This window comes from Petromyzon marinus, chromosome 22 (genome assembly GCF_048934315.1).
Source record: "Petromyzon marinus isolate PM22_M1 ecotype Great Lakes invasive population chromosome 22, UKy_Petmar_22M1.pri1.0, whole genome shotgun sequence".
Lineage (NCBI taxonomy): Eukaryota > Metazoa > Chordata > Hyperoartia > Petromyzontiformes > Petromyzontidae > Petromyzon > Petromyzon marinus.
This window is the reverse complement of record NC_133688.1, coordinates 612,781-634,507: the sequence shown is the minus strand read 5'-3', so window position 1 is coordinate 634,507 and position 21,727 is coordinate 612,781.

Below are 21,727 nucleotides of genomic sequence, written 5' to 3'. Positions count from 1 at the left end.
CCATTCAATTCCGCTCGTCCAGACGGGGAGAATTCAATCACATTCATTCGATGCGACGTTTCTTATGGGATTTAATGAGCGACAACATTTTGACCCCAAACCGAGAGGATTCTGGGATGTTTGTGTTTTTTTGGTAATAACTCTGGAAGGAAACGTCGCAGACCCATCAAGGTGGTACTCGTACTGCTCGCCTCGTCGAGAGGAATCCAAATTTATGAATGGTTAAGCTATGGGATATGAAATGGACGAGCGGCCAATAAAACAGCATGTATTATGGGGTTGAATGCTTTTTGCTATTCACAAAATAAAACAAAAGCAGTCATGCAAATATCTGAATTTTCACAGCACAGCAAAATCAGTTGCACCATTCAATTCTGCTCGTCCAGACGGGGAGAATTCAATCACATTCATTCGATGCGACGTTTCTTATGGGATATAATGAGCGACAACATTTTGACCCCAAACCGAGAGGAAACTGGGATGTTTGTGGTTTTTTGGTAATAACTCTGGAAGGAAACGTCGCAGACCCATCAAGGTGGTACTCGTACTGCTCGCCTCATCGAGAGGAATCTAACCATATGAGTTGTTAAGCTATGGGATATGACATGGACGAGCGACCAATAAAACAACATGTATTATGGGGTTGAATGTTTTTTGCTATTCACAAAATAAAACAAAAGCAGTCATGCAAATATCTGAATTTTCACAGCACAGCAAAATCAGTTGCACCATTCAATTCCGCTCGTCCAGACGGGGAGAATTCAATCACATTCATTCGATGCGACGTTTCTTATGGGATTTAATGAGCGACAACATTTTGACCCCAAACCGAGAGGAATCTGGGATGTTTGTGGTTTTAGGTAATAACTCTGGAAGGAAACGTCACAGACCCATCAAGGTGGTACTCGTACTGCTCGCCTCGTCGAGAGGAATCCAAATATATGAATGCTTAAGCTATGGGATATGAAATGGACGAGCGACCAATAAAACAGCATGTATTATGGGGTTGAATGCTTTTTGCTATTCACAAAATAAAACAAAAGCAGTCATGCAAATATCTGAATTTTCACAGCACAACAAAATCAGTTGCACCATTCAATTCCGCTCGTCCAGACGGGGAGAATTCAATCACATTCATTCGATGCGACGTTTCTTATGGGATTTAATTAGCGACAACATTTTGACCCCAAACCGATAGGATTCTGGAATGTTTGTGTTTTTTTGGTAATAACTCTGGAAGGAAACGTCGCAGACCCATCAAGGTGGTACTCGTACTGCTCGCCTCGTCGAGAGGAATCCAAATATGTGAATGGTTAAGCTATGGGATATGAAATGGACGAGCGACCAATAAAACAGCATGTATTATGCTGTTGAATGCTTTTTGCTAATCACAAAATAAAACAAAAGCAGTCATGCAAATATCTGAATTTTCACAGCACAACAAAATCAGTTGCACCATTCAATTCCGCTCGTCCAGACGGGGAGAATTCAATCACATTCATTCGATGCGACGTTTCTTATGGGATTTAATGAGCGACAACATTTTGACCCCAAACCGAGAGGATTCTGGGATGTTTGTGTTTTTTTGGTAATAACTCTGGTAGGAAACGTCGCAGACCCATCAAGTTGGTACTCGTACTGCTCGCCTCGTCGAGAGGAATCCAAATATGTGAATGGTTAAGCTATCGGATATGAAATGGACGAGCGACCAATAAAACAGCATGTACTATGGGGTTGAATGCTTTTTGCTATTCACAAAATAAAACAAAAGCAGTCATGCAAATATCTGAATTTTCACAGCACAGCAAAATCAGTTGCACCATTCAATTCCGCTCGTCCAGACGGGGAGAATTCAATCACATTCATTCGATGCGACGTTTCTTATGGGATTTAATGAGCGACAACATTTTGACCCCAAACCGAGAGGATTCTGGGATGTTTGTGTTTTTTTGGTAATAACTCTGGAAGGAAACGTCGCAGACCCATCAAGGTGGTACTGGTACTGCTCGCCTCGTCGAGAGGAATCCAAATATATGAATGGTTAAGCTATGGGATATGAAATGGACGAGCGACCAATAAAACAGCATGTATTATGGGGTTGAATGCTTTTTGCTATTCACAAAATAAAACAAAAGCAGTCATGCAAATATCTGAATTTTCACAGCACAGCAAAATCAGTTGCACCATTCAATTCCGCTCGTCCAGACGGGGAGAATTCAATCACATTCATTCGATGCGACGTTTCTTATGGGATTTAATGAGCGACAACATTTTGACCCCAAACCGAGAGGAATCTGGGATGTTTGTGGTTTTAGGTAATAACTCTGGAAGGAAACGTCACAGACCCATCAAGGTGGTACTCGTACTGCTCGCCTCGTCGAGAGGAATCCAAATATATGAATGCTTAAGCTATGGGATATGAAATGGACGAGCGACTAATAAAACAGCATGTATTATGGGGTTGAATGCTTTTTGCTATTCACAAAATAAAACAAAAGCAGTCATGCAAATATCTGAATTTTCACAGCACAGCAAAATCAGTTGCACCATTCAATTCCGCTCGTACAGACGGGGAGAATTCAATCACATTCATTCGATGCGACGTTTCTTATGGGATTTAATGAGCGACAACATTTTGACCCCAAACCGAGATAATTCTGGGATGTTTGTGGTGTTTTGGTAATAACTCTGGAAGGAAACGTCCCAGACCCATCAAGTTGGTACTCGTACTGCTCGCCTCTTCGAGAGGAATCCAAATATATGAATCGTTAAGCTATGGGATATGAAATGGACGAGCGACCAATAAAACAGCATGTATTATGGGGTTGAATCTTTTTGCTATTCACAAAATAAAACAAAAGCAGTCATGCAAATATCTGAATTTTCACAGCACAGCAAAATCAGTTGCACCATTCAATTCCGCTCGTCCAGACGGGGAGAATTCAATCACATTCATTCGATGCGACGTTTCTTGTGGGATTTAATGAGCGACAACATTTTGACCCCAAACCGAGATAATTCTGGGATGTTTGTGTTTTTTTGGTAATAACTCTGGAAGGAAACGTCACAGACCCATCAAGGTGGTACTCGTACTGCTCGCCTCGTCGAGAGGAATCTAACCATATGAGTTGTTAAGCTATGGGATATGACATGGACGAGCGACCAATAAAACAACATGTATTATGGGGTTGAATGTTTTTTGCTATTCACAAAATAAAACAAAAGCAGTCATGCAAATATCTGAATTTTCACAGCACAGCAAAATCAGTTGCACCATTCAATTCCGCTCGTCCATACGGGGAGAATTCAATCACATTCATTCGATGCGACGTTTCTTATGGGATTTAATGAGCGACAACATTTTGACCCCAAACCGAGAGGATTCTGGGATGTTTGTGTTTTTTTGGTAATAACTCTGGAAGGAAACGTCGCAGACCCATCAAGGTGGTACTCGTACTGCTCGCCTCGTCGAGAGGAATCCAAATATGTGAATGGTTAAGCTATCGGATATGAAATGGACGAGCGACCAATAAAACAACATGTATTATGGTGTTGAATGCTTTTTGCTATTCACAAAATACAACAAAAGCAGTCATGCATATATCTGAATTTTCACAGCACAGCAAAATCAGTTGCACCATTCAATTGCGCTCGTCCAGACGGGGAGAATTCAATCACATTCATTCGATGCGACGTTTCTTATGGGATTTAATGAGCGACAACATTTTGACCCCAAACCGATAGGATTCTGGAATGTTTGTGTTTTTTGGTAATAACTCTGGAAGGAAACGTCGCAGACCCATCAAGGTGGTACTCGTACTGCTCGCCTCGTCGAGAGGAATCCAAATATGTGAATGGTTAAGCTATGGGATATGAAATGGACGAGCGACCAATAAAACAGCATGTATTATGCTGTTGAATGCTTTTTGCTAATCACAAAATAAAACAAAAGCAGTCATGCAAATATCTGAATTTTCACAGCACAACAAAATCAGCTGCACCATTCAATTCCGCTCGTCCAGACGGGGAGAATTCAATCACATTCATTCGATGCGACGTTTCTTATGGGATTTAATGAGCGACAACATTTTGACCCCAAACCGAGAGGATTCTGGGATGTTTGTGTTTTTTTGGTAATAACTCTGGAAGGAAACGTCGCAGACCCATCAAGGTGGTACTCGTACTGCTCGCCTCGTCGAGAGGAATCCAAATATGTGAATGGTTAAGCTATCGGATATGAAATGGACGAGCGACCAATAAAACAGCATGTACTATGGGGTTGAATGCTTTTTGCTATTCACAAAATAAAACAAAAGCAGTCATGCAAATATCTGAATTTTCACAGCACAGCAAAATCAGTTGCACCATTCAATTCCGCTCGTCCAGACGGGGAGAATTCAATCACATTCATTCGATGCGACGTTTCTTATGGGATTTAATGAGCGACAACATTTTGACCCCAAACCGAGAGGATTCTGGGATGTTTGTGTTTTTTTGGTAATAACTCTGGAAGGAAACGTCGCAGACCCATCAAGGTGGTACTCGTACTGCTGGCCTCGTCGAGAGGAATCCAAATATATGAATGGTTAAGCTATGGGATATGAAATGGACGAGCGACCAATAAAACAGCATGTATTATGGGGTTGAATGCTTTTTGCTATTCACAAAATAAAACAAAAGCAGTCATGCAAATATCTGAATTTTCACAGCACAGCAAAATCAGTTGCACCATTCAATTCCGCTCGTCCAGACGGGGAGAATTCAATCACATTCATTCGATGCGACGTTTCTTATGGGATTTAATGAGCGACAACATTTTGACCCCAAACCGAGAGGAATCTGGGATGTTTGTGGTTTTAGGTAATAACTCTGGAAGGAAACGTCACAGACCCATCAAGGTGGTACTCGTACTGCTCGCCTCGTCGAGAGGAATCCAAATATATGAATGCTTAAGCTATGGGATATGAAATGGACGAGCGACCAATAAAACAGCATGTATTATGGGGTTGAATGCTTTTTGCTATTCACAAAATAAAACAAAAGCAGTCATGCAAATATCTAAATTTTCACAGCACAACAAAATCAGTTGCACCATTCAATTCCGCTCGTCCAGACGGGGAGAATTCAATCACATTCATTCGATGCGACGTTTCTTATGGGATTTAATTAGCGACAACATTTTGACCCCAAACCGATAGGATTCTGGAATGTTTGTGTTTTTTTGGTAATAACTCTGGAAGGAAACGTCGCAGACCCATCAAGGTGGTACTCGTACTGCTCGCCTCGTCGAGAGGAATCCAAATATGTGAATGGTTAAGCTATGGGATATGAAATGGACGAGCGACCAATAAAACAGCATGTATTATGCTGTTGAATGCTTTTTGCTAATCACAAAATAAAACAAAAGCAGTCATGCAAATATCTGAATTTTCACAGCACAACAAAATCAGTTGCACCATTCAATTCCGCTCGTCCAGACGGGGAGAATTCAATCACATTCATTCGATGCGACGTTTCTTATGGGATTTAATGAGCGACAACATTTTGACCCCAAACCGAGAGGATTCTGGGATGTTTGTGTTTTTTTGGTAATAACTCTGGAAGGAAACGTCGCAGACCCATCAAGGTGGTACTCGTACTGCTCGCCTCGTCGAGAGGAATCCAAATTTATGAATGGTTAAGCTATGGGATATGAAATGGACGAGCGGCCAATAAAACAGCATGTATTATGGGGTTGAATGCTTTTTGCTATTCACAAAATAAAACAAAAGCAGTCATGCAAATATCTGAATTTTCACAGCACAGCAAAATCAGTTGCACCATTCAATTCTGCTCGTCCAGACGGGGAGAATTCAATCACATTCATTCGATGCGACGTTTCTTATGGGATATAATGAGCGACAACATTTTGACCCCAAACCGAGAGGAAACTGGGATGTTTGTGGTTTTTTGGTAATAACTCTGGAAGGAAACGTCGCAGACCCATCAAGGTGGTACTCGTACTGCTCGCCTCATCGAGAGGAATCTAACCATATGAGTTGTTAAGCTATGGGATATGACATGGACGAGCGACCAATAAAACAACATGTATTATGGGGTTGAATGTTTTTTGCTATTCACAAAATAAAACAAAAGCAGTCATGCAAATATCTGAATTTTCACAGCACAGCAAAATCAGTTGCACCATTCAATTCCGCTCGTCCAGACGGGGAGAATTCAATCACATTCATTCGATGCGACGTTTCTTATGGGATTTAATGAGCGACAACATTTTGACCCCAAACCGAGAGGAATCTGGGATGTTTGTGGTTTTAGGTAATAACTCTGGAAGGAAACGTCACAGACCCATCAAGGTGGTACTCGTACTGCTCGCCTCGTCGAGAGGAATCCAAATATATGAATGCTTAAGCTATGGGATATGAAATGGACGAGCGACCAATAAAACAGCATGTATTATGGGGTTGAATGCTTTTTGCTATTCACAAAATAAAACAAAAGCAGTCATGCAAATATCTGAATTTTCACAGCACAACAAAATCAGTTGCACCATTCAATTCCGCTCGTCCAGACGGGGAGAATTCAATCACATTCATTCGATGCGACGTTTCTTATGGGATTTAATTAGCGACAACATTTTGACCCCAAACCGATAGGATTCTGGAATGTTTGTGTTTTTTTGGTAATAACTCTGGAAGGAAACGTCGCAGACCCATCAAGGTGGTACTCGTACTGCTCGCCTCGTCGAGAGGAATCCAAATATGTGAATGGTTAAGCTATGGGATATGAAATGGACGAGCGACCAATAAAACAGCATGTATTATGCTGTTGAATGCTTTTTGCTAATCACAAAATAAAACAAAAGCAGTCATGCAAATATCTGAATTTTCACAGCACAACAAAATCAGTTGCACCATTCAATTCCGCTCGTCCAGACGGGGAGAATTCAATCACATTCATTCGATGCGACGTTTCTTATGGGATTTAATGAGCGACAACATTTTGACCCCAAACCGAGAGGATTCTGGGATGTTTGTGTTTTTTTGGTAATAACTCTGGTAGGAAACGTCGCAGACCCATCAAGTTGGTACTCGTACTGCTCGCCTCGTCGAGAGGAATCCAAATATGTGAATGGTTAAGCTATCGGATATGAAATGGACGAGCGACCAATAAAACAGCATGTACTATGGGGTTGAATGCTTTTTGCTATTCACAAAATAAAACAAAAGCAGTCATGCAAATATCTGAATTTTCACAGCACAGCAAAATCAGTTGCACCATTCAATTCCGCTCGTCCAGACGGGGAGAATTCAATCACATTCATTCGATGCGACGTTTCTTATGGGATTTAATGAGCGACAACATTTTGACCCCAAACCGAGAGGATTCTGGGATGTTTGTGTTTTTTTGGTAATAACTCTGGAAGGAAACGTCGCAGACCCATCAAGGTGGTACTGGTACTGCTCGCCTCGTCGAGAGGAATCCAAATATATGAATGGTTAAGCTATGGGATATGAAATGGACGAGCGACCAATAAAACAGCATGTATTATGGGGTTGAATGCTTTTTGCTATTCACAAAATAAAACAAAAGCAGTCATGCAAATATCTGAATTTTCACAGCACAGCAAAATCAGTTGCACCATTCAATTCCGCTCGTCCAGACGGGGAGAATTCAATCACATTCATTCGATGCGACGTTTCTTATGGGATTTAATGAGCGACAACATTTTGACCCCAAACCGAGAGGAATCTGGGATGTTTGTGGTTTTAGGTAATAACTCTGGAAGGAAACGTCACAGACCCATCAAGGTGGTACTCGTACTGCTCGCCTCGTCGAGAGGAATCCAAATATATGAATGCTTAAGCTATGGGATATGAAATGGACGAGCGACCAATAAAACAGCATGTATTATGGGGTTGAATGCTTTTTGCTATTCACAAAATAAAACAAAAGCAGTCATGCAAATATCTGAATTTTCACAGCACAACAAAATCAGTTGCACCATTCAATTCCGCTCGTCCAGACGGGGAGAATTCAATCACATTCATTCGATGCGACGTTTCTTGTGGGATTTAATGAGCGACAACATTTTGACCCCAAACCGAGATAATTCTGGGATGTTCGTGGTTTTTTGGTAATAACTCTGGAAGGAAACGTTACAGACCCATCAAGGTGGTACTCGTACTGCTCGACTCGTCGAGAGGAATCCAAATATATGAATGGTTAAGCTATGGGATATGAAATGGACGAGCGGCCAATAAAACAGCATGTATTATGGGGTTGAATGCTTTTTGCTATTCACAAAATAAAACAAAAGCAGTCATGCAAATATCTGAATTTTCACAGCACAGCAAAATCAGTTGCACCATTCAATTCCGCTCGTCCAGACGAGGAGAATTCAATCACATTCATTCGATGCGACGTTTCTTGTGGGATTTAATGAGCGACAACATTTTGACCCCAAACCGAGAGAATTATGGGATGTTTGTGGTTTTTTGGTAATAACTCTGGAAGGAAACGTCACAGACCCATCAAGGTGGTACTCGTACTGCTCGCCTCGTCGAGAGGAATCCAAATATATGAATGCTTAAGCTATGGGATATGAAATGGACGAGCGACCAATAAAACAGCATGTATTATGGGGTTGAATGCTTTTTGCTATTCACAAAATAAAACAAAAGCAGTCATGCAAATATCTGAATTTTCACAGCACAGCAAAATCAGTTGCACCATTCAATTCCGCTCGTACAGACGGGGAGAATTCAATCACATTCATTCGATGCGACGTTTCTTATGGGATTTAATTAGCGACAACATTTTGACCCCAAACCGATAGGATTCTGGAATGTTTGTGTTTTTTTGGTAATAACTCTGGAAGGAAACGTCGCAGACCCATCAAGGTGGTACTCGTACTGCTCGCCTCGTCGAGAGGAATCCAAATATGTGAATGGTTAAGCTATGGGATATGAAATGGACGAGCGACCAATAAAACAGCATGTATTATGCTGTTGAATGCTTTTTGCTAATCACAAAATAAAACAAAAGCAGTCATGCAAATATCTGAATTTTCACAGCACAACAAAATCAGTTGCACCATTCAATTCCGCTCGTCCAGACGGGGAGAATTCAATCACATTCATTCGATGCGACGTTTCTTATGGGATTTAATGAGCGACAACATTTTGACCCCAAACCGAGAGGATTCTGGGATGTTTGTGTTTTTTTGGTAATAACTCTGGAAGGAAACGTCGCAGACCCATCAAGTTGGTACTCGTACTGCTCGCCTCGTCGAGAGGAATCCAAATATGTGAATGGTTAAGCTATCGGATATGAAATGGACGAGCGACCAATAAAACAGCATGTACTATGGGGTTGAATGCTTTTTGCTATTCACAAAATAAAACAAAAGCAGTCATGCAAATATCTGAATTTTCACAGCACAGCAAAATCAGTTGCACCATTCAATTCCGCTCGTCCAGACGGGGAGAATTCAATCACATTCATTCGATGCGACGTTTCTTATGGGATTTAATGAGCGACAACATTTTGACCCCAAACCGAGAGGATTCTGGGATGTTTGTGTTTTTTTGGTAATAACTCTGGAAGGAAACGTCGCAGACCCATCAAGGTGGTACTCGTACTGCTCGCCTCGTCGAGAGGAATCCAAATATATGAATGGTTAAGCTATGGGATATGAAATGGACGAGCGACCAATAAAACAGCATGTATTATGGGGTTGAATGCTTTTTGCTATTCACAAAATAAAACAAAAGCAGTCATGCAAATATCTGAATTTTCACAGCACAGCAAAATCAGTTGCACCATTCAATTCCGCTCGTCCAGACGGGGAGAATTCAATCACATTCATTCGATGCGACGTTTCTTATGGGATTTAATGAGCGACAACATTTTGACCCCAAACCGAGAGGAATCTGGGATGTTTGTGGTTTTAGGTAATAACTCTGGAAGGAAACGTCACAGACCCATCAAGGTGGTACTCGTACTGCTCGCCTCGTCGAGAGGAATCCAAATATATGAATGCTTAAGCTATGGGATATGAAATGGACGAGCGACCAATAAAACAGCATGTATTATGGGGTTGAATGCTTTTTGCTATTCACAAAATAAAACAAAAGCAGTCATGCAAATATCTGAATTTTCACAGCACAACAAAATCAGTTGCACCATTCAATTCCGCTCGTCCAGACGGGGAGAATTCAATCACATTCATTCGATGCGACGTTTCTTGTGGGATTTAATGAGCGACAACATTTTGACCCCAAACCGAGATAATTCTGGGATGTACGTGGTTTTTTGGTAATAACTCTGGAAGGAAACGTTACAGACCCATCAAGGTGGTACTCGTACTGCTCGACTCGTCGAGAGGAATCCAAATATATGAATGGTTAAGCTATGGGATATGAAATGGACGAGCGGCCAATAAAACAGCATGTATTATGGGGTTGAATGCTTTTTGCTATTCACAAAATAAAACAAAAGCAGTCATGCAAATATCTGAATTTTCACAGCACAGCAAAATCAGTTGCACCATTCAATTCCGCTCGTCCAGACGGGGAGAATTCAATCACATTCATTCGATGCGACGTTTCTTATGGGATTTAATGAGCGACAACATTTTGACCCCAAACCGAGAGGATTCTGGGATGTTTGTGTTTTTTTGGTAATAACTCTGGAAGAAAACGTCGCAGACCCATCAAGTTGGTACTCGTACTGCTCGCCTCGTCGAGAGGAATCCAAATATGTGAATGGTTAAGCTATCGGATATGAAATGGACGAGCGACCAATAAAACAGCATGTACTATGGGGTTGAATGCTTTTTGCTATTCACAAAATAAAACAAAAGCAGTCATGCAAATATCTGAATTTTCACAGCACAGCAAAATCAGTTGCACCATTCAATTCCGCTCGTCCAGACGGGGAGAATTCAATCACATTCATTCGATGCGACGTTTCTTATGGGATTTAATGAGCGACAACATTTTGACCCCAAACCGAGAGGATTCTGGGATGTTTGTGTTTTTTTGGTAATAACTCTGGAAGGAAACGTCGCAGACCCATCAAGGTGGTACTCGTACTGCTCGCCTCGTCGAGAGGAATCCAAATATATGAATGGTTAAGCTATGGGATATGAAATGGACGAGCGACCAATAAAACAGCATGTATTATGGGGTTGAATGCTTTTTGCTATTCACAAAATAAAACAAAAGCAGTCATGCAAATATCTGAATTTTCACAGCACAGCAAAATCAGTTGCACCATTCAATTCCGCTCGTCCAGACGGGGAGAATTCAATCACATTCATTCGATGCGACGTTTCTTATGGGATTTAATGAGCGACAACATTTTGACCCCAAACCGAGAGGAATCTGGGATGTTTGTGGTTTTAGGTAATAACTCTGGAAGGAAACGTCACAGACCCATCAAGGTGGTACTCGTACTGCTCGCCTCGTCGAGAGGAATCCAAATATATGAATGCTTAAGCTATGGGATATGAAATGGACGAGCGGCCAATAAAACAGCATGTATTATGGGGTTGAATGCTTTTTGCTATTCACAAAATAAAACAAAAGCAGTCATGCAAATATCTGAATTTTCACAGCACAGCAAAATCAGTTGCACCATTCAATTCCGCTCGTCCAGACGAGGAGAATTCAATCACATTCATTCGATGCGACGTTTCTTGTGGGATTTAATGAGCGACAACATTTTGACCCCAAACCGAGAGAATTATGGGATGTTTGTGGTTTTTTGGTAATAACTCTGGAAGGAAACGTCACAGACCCATCAAGGTGGTACTCGTACTGCTCGCCTCGTCGAGAGGAATCCAAATATATGAATGCTTAAGCTATGGGATATGAAATGGACGAGCGACCAATAAAACAGCATGTATTATGGGGTTGAATGCTTTTTGCTATTCACAAAATAAAACAAAAGCAGTCATGCAAATATCTGAATTTTCACAGCACAGCAAAATCAGTTGCACCATTCAATTCCGCTCGTACAGACGGGGAGAATTCAATCACATTCATTCGATGCGACGTTTCTTACGGGATTTAATGAGCGACAACATTTTGACCCCAAACAGAGATAATTCTGGGATGTTTGTGGTGTTTTGGTAATAACTCTGGAAGGAAACGTCCCAGACCCATCAAGTTGGTACTCGTACTGCTCGCCTCTTCGAGAGGAATCCAAATATATGAATGGTTAAGCTATGGGATATGAAATGGACGAGCGACCAATAAAACAGCATGTATTATGGGGTTGAATGCTTTTTGCTATTCACAAAATAAAACAAAAGCAGTCATGCAAATATCTGAATTTTCACAGCACAGCAAAATCAGTTGCACCATTCAATTCCGCTCGTCCAGACGGGGAGAATTCAATCACATTCATTCGATGCGACGTTTCTTATGGGATTTAATGAGCGACAACATTTTGACCCCAAACCGAGAGGAATCTGGGATGTTTGTGGTTTTAGGTAATAACTCTGGAAGGAAACGTCACAGACCCATCAAGGTGGTACTCGTACTGCTCGCCTCGTCGAGAGGAATCCAAATATATGAATGCTTAAGCTATGGGATATGAAATGGACGAGCGACCAATAAAACAGCATGTATTATGGGGTTGAATGCTTTTTGCTATTCACAAAATAAAACAAAAGCAGTCATGCAAATATCTGAATTTTCACAGCACAACAAAATCAGTTGCACCATTCAATTCCGCTCGTCCAGACGGGGAGAATTCAATCACATTCATTCGATGCGACGTTTCTTGTGGGATTTAATGAGCGACAACATTTTGACCCCAAACCGAGATAATTCTGGGATGTACGTGGTTTTTTGGTAATAACTCTGGAAGGAAACGTTACAGACCCATCAAGGTGGTACTCGTACTGCTCGACTCGTCGAGAGGAATCCAAATATATGAATGGTTAAGCTATGGGATATGAAATGGACGAGCGGCCAATAAAACAGCATGTATTATGGGGTTGAATGCTTTTTGCTATTCACAAAATAAAACAAAAGCAGTCATGCAAATATCTGAATTTTCACAGCACAGCAAAATCAGTTGCACCATTCAATTCCGCTCGTCCAGACGGGGAGAATTCAATCACATTCATTCGATGCGACGTTTCTTATGGGATTTAATGAGCGACAACATTTTGACCCCAAACCGAGAGGATTCTGGGATGTTTGTGTTTTTTTGGTAATAACTCTGGAAGAAAACGTCGCAGACCCATCAAGTTGGTACTCGTACTGCTCGCCTCGTCGAGAGGAATCCAAATATGTGAATGGTTAAGCTATCGGATATGAAATGGACGAGCGACCAATAAAACAGCATGTACTATGGGGTTGAATGCTTTTTGCTATTCACAAAATAAAACAAAAGCAGTCATGCAAATATCTGAATTTTCACAGCACAGCAAAATCAGTTGCACCATTCAATTCCGCTCGTCCAGACGGGGAGAATTCAATCACATTCATTCGATGCGACGTTTCTTATGGGATTTAATGAGCGACAACATTTTGACCCCAAACCGAGAGGATTCTGGGATGTTTGTGTTTTTTTGGTAATAACTCTGGAAGGAAACGTCGCAGACCCATCAAGGTGGTACTCGTACTGCTCGCCTCGTCGAGAGGAATCCAAATATATGAATGGTTAAGCTATGGGATATGAAATGGACGAGCGACCAATAAAACAGCATGTATTATGGGGTTGAATGCTTTTTGCTATTCACAAAATAAAACAAAAGCAGTCATGCAAATATCTGAATTTTCACAGCACAGCAAAATCAGTTGCACCATTCAATTCCGCTCGTCCAGACGGGGAGAATTCAATCACATTCATTCGATGCGACGTTTCTTATGGGATTTAATGAGCGACAACATTTTGACCCCAAACCGAGAGGAATCTGGGATGTTTGTGGTTTTAGGTAATAACTCTGGAAGGAAACGTCACAGACCCATCAAGGTGGTACTCGTACTGCTCGCCTCGTCGAGAGGAATCCAAATATATGAATGCTTAAGCTATGGGATATGAAATGGACGAGCGGCCAATAAAACAGCATGTATTATGGGGTTGAATGCTTTTTGCTATTCACAAAATAAAACAAAAGCAGTCATGCAAATATCTGAATTTTCACAGCACAGCAAAATCAGTTGCACCATTCAATTCCGCTCGTCCAGACGAGGAGAATTCAATCACATTCATTCGATGCGACGTTTCTTGTGGGATTTAATGAGCGACAACATTTTGACCCCAAACCGAGAGAATTATGGGATGTTTGTGGTTTTTTGGTAATAACTCTGGAAGGAAACGTCACAGACCCATCAAGGTGGTACTCGTACTGCTCGCCTCGTCGAGAGGAATCCAAATATATGAATGCTTAAGCTATGGGATATGAAATGGACGAGCGACCAATAAAACAGCATGTATTATGGGGTTGAATGCTTTTTGCTATTCACAAAATAAAACAAAAGCAGTCATGCAAATATCTGAATTTTCACAGCACAGCAAAATCAGTTGCACCATTCAATTCCGCTCGTACAGACGGGGAGAATTCAATCACATTCATTCGATGCGACGTTTCTTACGGGATTTAATGAGCGACAACATTTTGACCCCAAACAGAGATAATTCTGGGATGTTTGTGGTGTTTTGGTAATAACTCTGGAAGGAAACGTCCCAGACCCATCAAGTTGGTACTCGTACTGCTCGCCTCTTCGAGAGGAATCCAAATATATGAATGGTTAAGCTATGGGATATGAAATGGACGAGCGACCAATAAAACAGCATGTATTATGGGGTTGAATGCTTTTTGCTATTCACAAAATAAAACAAAAGCAGTCATGCAAATATCTGAATTTTCACAGCACAGCAAAATCAGTTGCACCATTCAATTCCGCTCGTCCAGACGGGGAGAATTCAATCACATTCATTCGATGCGACGTTTCTTGTGGGATTTAATGAGCGACAACATTTTGACCCCAAACCGAGAGAATTCTGGGATGTTTGTGGTTTTTTGGTAATAACTCTGGAAGTAAACGTCACAGACCCATCAAGGTGGTACTCGTACTGCTCGCCTCGTCGAGAGGAATCCAAATATATGAATGCTTAAGCTATGGGATATGAAATGCACGAGCGACCAATAAAACAGCATGTATTATGGGGTTGAATGCTTTTTGCTATTCACAAAATAAAACAAAAGCAGTCATGCAAATATCTGAATTTTCACAGCACAGCAAAATCAGTTGCACCATTCAATTCCGCTCGTCCAGACGGGGAGAATTCAATCACATTCATTCGATGCGACGTTTCTTGTGGGATTTAATGAGCGACAACATTTTGACCCCAAACCGAGATAATTCTGGGATGTTTGTGGTTTTTTGGTAATAACTCTGGAAGGAAACGTCACAGACCCATCAAGGTGGTACTCGTACTGCTCGCCTCGTCGAGAGGAATCCAAATATATGAATGGTTAAGCTATGGGATATGAAATGGACGAGCGACCAATAAAACAGCATGTATTATGGGGTTGAATGCTTTTTGCTATTCACAAAATAAAACAAAAGCAGTCATGCAAATATCTGAATTTTCACAGCACAGCAAAATCAGTTGCACCATTCAATTCCGCTCGTCCAGACGGGGAGAATTCAATCACATTCATTCGATGCGACGTTTCTTGTGGGATTTAATGAGCGACAACATTTTGACCCCAAACCGAGAGAATTCTGGGATGTTTGTGGTTTTAGGTAATAACTCTGGAAGGAAACGTCACAGACCCATCAAGGTGGTACTCGTACTGCTCGCCTCGTCGAGAGGAATCCAAATATATGAATGCTTAAGCTATGGGATATGAAATGGACGAGCGACCAATAAAACAGCATGTATTATGGGGTTGAATGCTTTTTGCTATTCACAAAATAAAACAAAAGCAGTCATGCAAATATCTGAATTTTCACAGCACAGCAAAATCAGTTGCACCATTCAATTCCGCTCGTCCAGACGGGGAGAATTCAATCACATTCATTCGATGCGACGTTTCTTGTGGGATTTAATGAGCGACAACATTTTGACCCCAAACCGAGATAATTCTGGGATGTTTGTGGTTTTTTGGTGATAACTCTGGAAGGAAACGTCACAGACCCATCAAGTTGGTACTCGTACTGCTCGCCTCGTCGAGAGGAATCCAAATATATGAATGGTTAAGCTATGGCATATGAAATGGACGAGCGACCAATAAAACAACATGTATTATGGGGTTGAATGCTTTTTGCTATTCACAAAATAAAACAAAAGCAGTCATGCAAATATCTGAATTTTCACAGCACAGCAAAATCAGTTGCACCATTCAATTCCGCTCGTCCAGACGGGGAGAATTCAATCACATTCATTCGATGCGACGTTTCTTGTGGGATTTAATGAGCGACAACATTTTGACCCCAAACCGAGAGAATTCTGGGATGTTTGTGGTTTTTTGGTAATAACTCTGGAAGGAAACGTCACAGACCCATCAAGGTGGTACTCGTACTGCTCGCCTCGTCGAGAGGAATCCAAATATATGAATGCTTAAGCTATGGGATATGAAATGGACGAGCGACCAATAAAACAGCATGTATTATGGGGTTGAATGCTTTTTGCTATTCACAAAATAAAACAAAAGCAGTCATGCAAATATCTGAATTTTCACAGCACAGCAAAATCAGTTGCACCATTCAATTCCGCTCGTACAGACGGGGAGAATTCAATCACATTCATTCGATGCGACGTTTCTTGTGGCATTTAATGAGCGACAACATTTTGACCCCAAACCGAGATAATTCTGGGATGTTTGTGGTTTTTTGGTAATAACTCTGGAAGGAAACGTCACAGACCCATCAAGGTGGTACTCGTACTGCTCGCCTCGTCGAGAGGAATCCAAATATATGAATGGTTAAGCTATGGGATATGAAATGGACGAGCGACCAATAAAACAGCATGTATTATGGGGTTGAATGCTTTTTGCTATTCACAAAATAAAACAAAAGCAGTCATGCAAATATCTGAATTTTCACAGCACAGCAAAATCAGTTGCACCATTAAATTCCGCTCTTCCAGACGGGGAGAATTCAATCACATTAATTCGATGCGACGTTTCTTGTGGGATTTAATGAGCGACAACATTTTGACCCCAAACCGAGATAATCCTGGGATGTTTGTGGTTTTTTGGTAATAACTCTGGAAGGAAACGTCACAGACCCATCAAGGTGGTACTCGTACTGCTCGCCTCATCGAGAGGAATCTAACCATATGAGTTGTTAAGCTATGGGATATGACATGGACGAGCGACCAATAAAACAACATGTATTATGGGGTTGAATGTTTTTTGCTATTCACAAAATAAAACAAAAGCAGTCATGCAAATATCTGAATTTTCACAGCACAGCAAAATCAGTTGCACCATTCAATTCCGCTCGTCCAGACGGGGAGAATTCAATCACATTCATTCGATGCGACGTTTTTTATGGGATTTAATGAGCGACAACATTTTGACCCCAAACCGAGAGGATTCTGGGATGTTTGTGTTTTTTTGGTAATAACTCTGGAAGGAAACGTCGCAGACCCATCAAGGTGGTACTCGTACTGCTCGCCTCGTCGAGAGGAATCCAAATATGTGACTGGTTAAGCTATCGGATATGAAATGGACGAGCGACCAATTAAACAACATGTATTATGGTGTTGAATGCTTTTTGCTATTCACAAAATAAAACAAAAGCAGTCATGCATATATCTGAATTTTCACAGCACAGCAAAATCAGTTGCACCATTCAATTGCGCTCGTCCAGACGGGGAGAATTCAATCACATTCATTCGATGCGACGTTTCTTGTGGGATTTAATGAGCGACAACATTTTGACCCCAAACCGATAGGATTCTGGGATGTTTGTGTTTTTTTGGTAATAACTCTGGAAGGAAACGTCGCAGACCCATCAAGGTGGTACTCGTACTGCTCGCCTCGTCGAGAGGAATCCAAATATATATGAATGCTTAAGCTATGGGATATGAAATGGACGAGCGACCAATAAAACAGCATGTATTATGGGGTTGAATGCTTTTTGCTATTCACAAAATAAAACAAAAGCAGTCATGCAAATATCTGAATTTTCACAGCACAGCAAAATCAGTTGCACCATTCAATTCCGCTCGTACAGACGGGGAGAATTCAATCACATTCATTCGATGCGACGTTTCTTGTGGGATTTAATGAGCGACAACATTTTGACCCCAAACCGAGATAATTCTGGGATGTTTGTGGTTTTTTGGTAATAACTCTGGAAGGAAACGTCACAGACCCATCAAGGTGGTACTCGTACTGCTCGCCTCGTCGAGAGGAATCCAAATATATGAATCCTTAAGCTATGGCATATGAAATGGACGAGCGACCAATAAAACAGCATGTATTATGGGGTTGAATGCTTTTTGCTATTCACAAAATAAAACAAAAGCAGTCATGCAAATATCTGAATTTTCACAGCACAGCAAAATCAGTTGCACCATTCAATTCCGCTCGTCCAGACGGGGAGAATTCAATCACATTCATTCGATGCGACGTTTCTTGTGGGATTTAATGAGCGACAACATTTTGACCCCAAACCGAGAGAATTCTGGGATGTTTGTGGTTTTTTGGTAATAACTCTGGAAGTAAACGTCACAGACCCATCAAGGTGGTACTCGTACTGCTCGCCTCGTCGAGAGGAATCCAAATATATGAATGCTTAAGCTATGGGATATGAAATGCACGAGCGACCAATAAAACAGCATGTATTATGGGGTTGAATGCTTTTTGCTATTCACAAAATAAAACAAAAGCAGTCATGCAAATATCTGAATTTTCACAGCACAGCAAAATCAGTTGCACCATTCAATTCCGCTCGTCCAGACGGGGAGAATTCAATCACATTCATTCGATGCGACGTTTCTTGTGGGATTTAATGAGCGACAACATTTTGACCCCAAACCGAGATAATTCTGGGATGTTTGTGGTTTTTTGGTAATAACTCTGGAAGGAAACGTCACAGACCCATCAAGGTGGTACTCGTACTGCTCGCCTCGTCGAGAGGAATCCAAATATATGAATGGTTAAGCTATGGGATATGAAATGGACGAGCGACCAATAAAACAGCATGTATTATGGGGTTGAATGCTTTTTGCTATTCACAAAATAAAACAAAAGCAGTCATGCAAATATCTGAATTTTCACAGCACAGCAAAATCAGTTGCACCATTCAATTCCGCTCGTCCAGACGGGGAGAATTCAATCACATTCATTCGATGCGACGTTTCTTGTGGGATTTAATGAGCGACAACATTTTGACCCCAAACCGAGAGAATTCTGGGATGTTTGTGGTTTTAGGTAATAACTCTGGAAGGAAACGTCACAGACCCATCAAGGTGGTACTCGTACTGCTCGCCTCGTCGAGAGGAATCCAAATATATGAATGCTTAAGCTATGGGATATGAAATGGACGAGCGACCAATAAAACAGCATGTATTATGGGGTTGAATGCTTTTTGCTATTCACAAAATAAAACAAAAGCAGTCATGCAAATATCTGAATTTTCACAGCACAGCAAAATCAGTTGCACCATTCAATTCCGCTCGTCCAGACGGGGAGAATTCAATCACATTCATTCGATGCGACGTTTCTTGTGGGATTTAATGAGCGACAACATTTTGACCCCAAACCGAGATAATTCTGGGATGTTTGTGGTTTTTTGGTGATAACTCTGGAAGGAAACGTCACAGACCCATCAAGTTGGTACTCGTACTGCTCGCCTCGTCGAGAGGAATCCAAATATATGAATGGTTAAGCTATGGCATATGAACTGGACGAGCGACCAATAAAACAACATGTATTATGGGGTTGAATGCTTTTTGCTATTCACAAAATAAAACAAAAGCAGTCATGCAAATATCTGAATTTTCACAGCACAGCAAAATCAGTTGCACCATTCAATTCCGCTCGTCCAGACGGGGAGAATTCAATCACATTCATTCGATGCGACGTTTCTTGTGAGATTTAATGAGCGACAACATTTTGACCCCAAACCGAGAGAATTCTGGGATGTTTGTGGTTTTTTGGTAATAACTCTGGAAGGAAACGTCACAGACCCATCAAGGTGGTACTCGTACTGCTCGCCTCGTCGAGAGGAATCCAAATATATGAATGCTTAAGCTATGGGATATGAAATGGACGAGCGACCAATAAAACAGCATGTATTATGGGGTTGAATGCTTTTTGCTATTCACAAAATAAAACAAAAGCAGTCATGCAAATATCTGAATTTTCACAGCACAGCAAAATCAGTTGCACCATTCAATTCCGCTCGTACAGACGGGGAGAATTCAATCACATTCATTCGATGCGACGTTTCTTATGGGATTTAATGAGCGACAACATTTTGACCCCAAACCGAGATAATTCTGGGATGTTTGTGGTTTTTTGGTAATAACTCTGGAAGGAAACGTCCCAGACCCATCAAGTTGGTACTCGTACTGCTCGCCTCTTCGAGAGGAATCCAAATATATGAATGGTTAAGCTATGGGATATGAAATGGACGAGCGACCAATAAAACAGCATGTATTATGGGGTTGAATGCTTTTTGCTATTCACAAAATAAAACAAAAGCAGTCATGCAAATATCTGAATTTTCACAGCACAGCAAAATCAGTTGCACCATTCAATTCCGCTCGTCCAGACGGGGAGAATTCAATCACATTCATTCGATGCGACGTTTCTTGTGGGATTTAATGAGCGACAACATTTTGACCCCAAACCGAGAGAATTCTGGGATGTTTGTGGTTTTTTGGTAATAACTCTGGAAGGAAACGTCACAGACCCATCAAGGTGGTACTCGTACTGCTCGCCTCGTCGAGAGGAATCCAAATATATGAATCCTTAAGCTATGGCATATGAAATGGACGAGCGACCAATAAAACAGCATGTATTATGGGGTTGAATGCTTTTTGCTATTCACAAAATAAAACAAAAGCAGTCATGCAAATATCTGAATTTTCACAGCACAGCAAAATCAGTTGCACCATTCAATTCCGCTCGTCCAGACGGGGAGAATTCAATCACATTCATTCGATGCGACGTTTCTTGTGGGATTTAATGAGCGACAACATTTTGACCCCAAACCGAGAGAATTCTGGGATGTTTGTGGTTTTTTGGTAATAACTCTGGAAGTAAACGTCACAGACCCATCAAGGTGGTACTCGTACTGCTCGCCTCGTCGAGAGGAATCCAAATATATGAATGCTTAAGCTATGGGATATGAAATGCACGAGCGACCAATAAAACAGCATGTATTATGGGGTTGAATGCTTTTTGCTATTCACAAAATAAAACAAAAGCAGTCATGCAAATATCTGAATTTTCACAGCACAGCAAAATCAGTTGCACCATTCAATTCCGCTCGTCCAGACGGGGAGAATTCAATCACATTCATTCGATGCGACGTTTCTTGTGGGATTTAATGAGCGACAACATTTTGACCCCAAACCGAGATAATTCTGGGATGTTTGTGGTTTTTTGGTAATAACTCTGGAAGGAAACGTCACAGACCCATCAAGGTGGTACTCGTACTGCTCGCCTCGTCGAGAGGAATCCAAATATATGAATGGTTAAGCTATGGGATATGAAATGGACGAGCGACCAATAAAA